This window comes from Aedes albopictus, chromosome 3, assembly GCF_035046485.1.
Source record: "Aedes albopictus strain Foshan chromosome 3, AalbF5, whole genome shotgun sequence".
Taxonomy (NCBI): Eukaryota; Metazoa; Arthropoda; class Insecta; order Diptera; family Culicidae; genus Aedes; species Aedes albopictus.
Genome location: NC_085138.1, coordinates 407410516 through 407415065, shown reverse-complemented (window position 1 = coordinate 407415065; position 4550 = coordinate 407410516).

Sequence of the window (4550 nt, the reverse complement as noted above, 5' to 3'; positions counted from 1 at the left end):
ACCGGAGTCAGGCGAATCCAGCAGAACGTTTGAACCGTACGATAAACGCGATGATCCGTTCATACGTCCGGTCAGATCAACGTCTGTGGGACACTAAAGTGTCGGACATGGAATTCGTGCTAAATAACACAGTTCACTCTTCGACCAAATTTTCCCCTCACCGAATCGTGTTCGGAAACGAGATCATGACTCGTGGATCTGATCATCGTCTAGAGAGCAATGAGGAACTCATCGATGAAGATCGCATGGAGAGGATGAGAGGTGTGTCGAAGAAGGTGTGGGAAACCGTCAGAGAAAACCTAAAAAGGACGCATGAGAGTACAAAAAGGCAATACGATTTGCGCCATAAAAGGTACTCACCAACCTTCGATGTAGGACAGCGAGTGTATAAGAGGTCATTCCGACAATCCTCGGCTGGTCACGACTACAACGCCAAGCTTGGGCCAGTCTACACTCCCTGCATTATTGTAGCCAAGAAGGGAACAAGCTCTTATGAAGTTTCCGACCTGAATGGCAAGTCGCTTGGCGTATTTTCGTCGGCAGATTTGAAGGCGTAAACGGCAAATGTCCGTGGTACGTTTGGTTTCTGAGAATTAGGAGGCCAAATTGGTTGACGACCGGGTTTCCGTAAAAGCCTCATCTGGAAATCACGTCAGATGCTATTTGCTCAATCCTAGTTCAGGGAAGGAACAAACGGACCCATTCAGTGGTATGCAGCTGCAGATGCATCCACTCATTCATCTGCCCATTTACCGTGAATGGTAGGCGCAGTTCAATAATAAAATCCTAGGAAATCGTAGAATATTTTTAATAATTTTGTGATGTTGAATTTTACCGTGTATTTTTTTGTAATTTGTTTTAACTTATTTTAATTTGTTGTTAGAAAGATTTTTGTGTTTTAGAAAGATTTTAACATGCAATTTGCATTCTATTATTGAGCTTGCAAACCTTATTTTGAACCAGTCTAAGGTTGCATTGTCAATGGTAGATGAAAGCGAGCATGGTAGATTTAGGAGGTTCAACATATTTAAGTAGGCCAGATTGAGTCATAAACAACATTTAGCACATTAATTAAAAGACCGAACATAGTAAGAACAACCAATTCATACGTCCACAATAGCTAAACGGTTCACAAGAATCAATAAAGAGGTACTTACCTGGTATCATGCCTCATGCCGAGCATCTTAATGAGCTTTTGATTAGGAAAATACTTATGGAAATGGCTCTTTAACAGCTTTAAACCATTAAAATGATCATTTGGCCAAACTTTCGTCGACGAAATGTCATTAAAATGATAAAAAAGTAGCTGTAAAATGCCCATTCCACAAATAATTTTCCCAACCAAAACCGCATTGGACACTTACCATTTTTCAACAATAGCCTTGTTTGATAGCTCGATCTTCCCGAAGTATGCACACACAGTTGATCATGATAACAGTATCGCGCGTTGGAAATAGTACAAAAGATCGGCCGATCAACAGTGAACTCCGACACTGGAAATATTTCATTGTACTAAAATATTTCATACCGTAGTAGAGGGTGACTCTGCAACGTTGTTTTTGTAAATAGTAATTCCGGAATTAAGGTTATTTATTTTGCATGTTTTATCAATTTTAGCATGCTCATTAAAATAGTAGTTTTTTTAGAAAAGTTTTAATTCGTTTTTTTTTTGTGGTTTTTAATTTGTAAAATATATAATTTTAACTTGTTGTAAATATTTTTAAATCGTTTCTCATCAATGTTGGTCAATAAAATTAGCACTTTTGGGTACGTTGGAGACCGGAGTCTTAGTACGCTGATGGTCAGTAGAAGGTTTTACCTTTAAATTGCGTGGAGTTGGAAAATCCAACGATGATGCCTTATGACCCCGTCCCATACCTGTGCTGAAATAAAATGCTCTCTTACCCAAGTGGATTTTTGAAATTAAAGGAGTGGAGCAATGTGTCAAGATTTTGTCGCTTTCATTGTAAAAAAATAAGTGTCTGTCAACGAAGTTTGTGAAGTTCAGGTTCAGAGGTACGTGTTAAGTTGTCGCGGTGTTAAGTGTTTTTAAACGAAAAAAATATTAGCTTCACTAATATTTTTTTACCCGAGCGGGGGGAGAGTGTAACAAGTGTCAGTGTAACGTCCAGTATTGATGAAATTTGTCGCGTGTAGTATTCGTTGTATTTTGTATAAAAAAAAAGAAAACGTTTGTAGTTAGGTTAAGTGTAACGTCCCCGAAATCCCACGCACGCAGCCGGCACTACACTGCCCCATGTAAGGACGACGGTAGTTCCGCTAGTCACCACCAGGCTGCACAGGACTGCACGAATGGGCGGCCATGGGGGTGGCGAAATGGGCGGCCATGGGAGGCGAACTGGGTGGCCATCATGAGGAGGATGTACGGCGGGTCAATGGCCAAAGGTTCGGGGTCAACGAGCTTGAATCCAACAGATGATTAGCCTGGTGATCTTCAGAGCCAACAGTCGAAGTTTTGAAAAGTTGTTAGAAGTTGGAGAAAAGTATAATTGGAGAAGTGAAAAGGAGTTTGAGAAAGCACGGAAAAGTGGAAAGAAGGAGAAAAGGAAAGTGGAGAAATTAGAGTAATCTGGACATCCAGGTAAACCCCGTAGAAATAACCCCGAACCTAGCCATCCGTACAGTGCCTAACCCGCCATTGCGATTTTCCCATTGTGCCCACAGGACCTCGCGGTTTTTATTTTAAAACCGAACTTTGCGGTATCTTTTAGAGCCACACCGCAGCGTAGACCCTACTCACCTTTTTGTAGAGCGTCCGCATCACCCCTGTACCCGATACAACCATCAAGCGCGCCGACGAACCCAGGCTTTTTCCAGTGACTGTACGGATCACTGAAGCCTCGAGTCCGTCAACACACTCGAGGGGCGCACGGGACAGGAGGAAGGTCCGCGAAAGGCTGCAGCCAACAGAAGAGAGAGAAAAGGAGAAGAATTGCCCGCCCCCTGGCCCAGGAAGGAGAGAAGAAGCCAGTGGACAGGCGAAAGGAGCGGAGCGAAGGCAGTGCAGTGCGCGGGGCCCCGAAGATAAGTGAAGAAAAGTAGCGTGTATAAGGTAGGACTAGTCCTTAAGAAAGTGGGAGGCGTCGTCCGGTGTTGAGGACGGACGCCAGGAAGTTAGAAGGAAGGCAGTGAGACGGTAGGAAAGTAGGACGTCAGGAAGTGAGAATAAAGTGTACCCCAGACCGAGAATAGAGGGAGTTTTCTTAGCCGACCTAAAAGTGTTTTCTTTCGCGGAGTGTCACGAGCGTCTTGCCGACCCTGAGGCTTGAAGACGGGGGTTTCATCCTTGCTGGGAGTAACACGGCCCTTGCTCAGTTACAAACTCATCCACTGATTTACGGTAATCTGACCTGCGGTTTTCCGGGTTGACCTACATTTGTATTTTTCTCATCGCACTCTACATACCTAGCCCGCCATATCTCTTGGATCTGCAGTCCTTAGGACACCTGGTTTACCACTTATTTAAACATTTTATTGACTTCAAATAGTTGTTTCAACTTATTTATTTTTTTCTCTTTCCTTTCCTTTGATTCAAAAAAAAATCACGAACATCAACGAAACAAAGTATGGAAATAATCTACACGGAGAGACGAAACTATCCAAAAGTGGGTTCTTTCCACCCAACTTCGGGGTTGCGTGCGTCAAGCCAATTTTGAGTTGATGGAATCGATGTTTTTGTTGGGTTGTTCCCGCTTGCTTCCATGTGAAAAAAATACCTAATTTTAGGTTTTTTCAACTCAACCGAAATTTGGACTAGGTTGTATTCACTCAAATTTGAGTACTGTGCTAGAAACTCAGTTTTGGCTTGACGCACGGAACTGCAAAAGTTGGGGTGTTTCTCTCTTCACTCTCTTAAATACAACAATAGAAAGAGCGCATGAAAAGGGAGATGAAAAAGAACTCAAAATTGATTTTAAAAGTACCTAATTTTGAGTTTTTCAGTTTCTCCGTGTAAAACTGAATGCATTCATGTATACACTGAAATAAATTTTGTTGTTGTTTCCACCGAATCCATGGTAAAATTAAGAACTGTACCAACAATTTTCAACCGAATGCAAAATTCTGTTAATTGTACTGAAACATTGTCAATATTACCATGCGTGACGTGAAGTACCATTGACTAAAAACATTCTTGATGTTACTATTTTGACATTGTATTTTTGACCATGTTTATCTAAGACGCGCAACATTCAAGTCTACATGGTCGAAATTACAATGCCCAAATAGTAGAACCAAGAATGTTTTTAGTCAACAGTAATACACGCATGGTAATATTGACAATGTTTCAGTACAATTAACAGAATTTTGCATTCGGTTGAAAATTGTTGGTACAGTTCTTAATTCTACCATGGATTCGGTGGAAACGACAACAAAATTTATTTCAGTGTAATTAAATCATGTATAATTAAAAATGCACGGAAAAATAATATTTTGGAAAAGTGAAAGGTTCAAACGTAAGAAAAACAGTATACTATATTGTTACATAAAGATCGGATGTAAATGTATAGTAGTATATATAGTATTGTCTA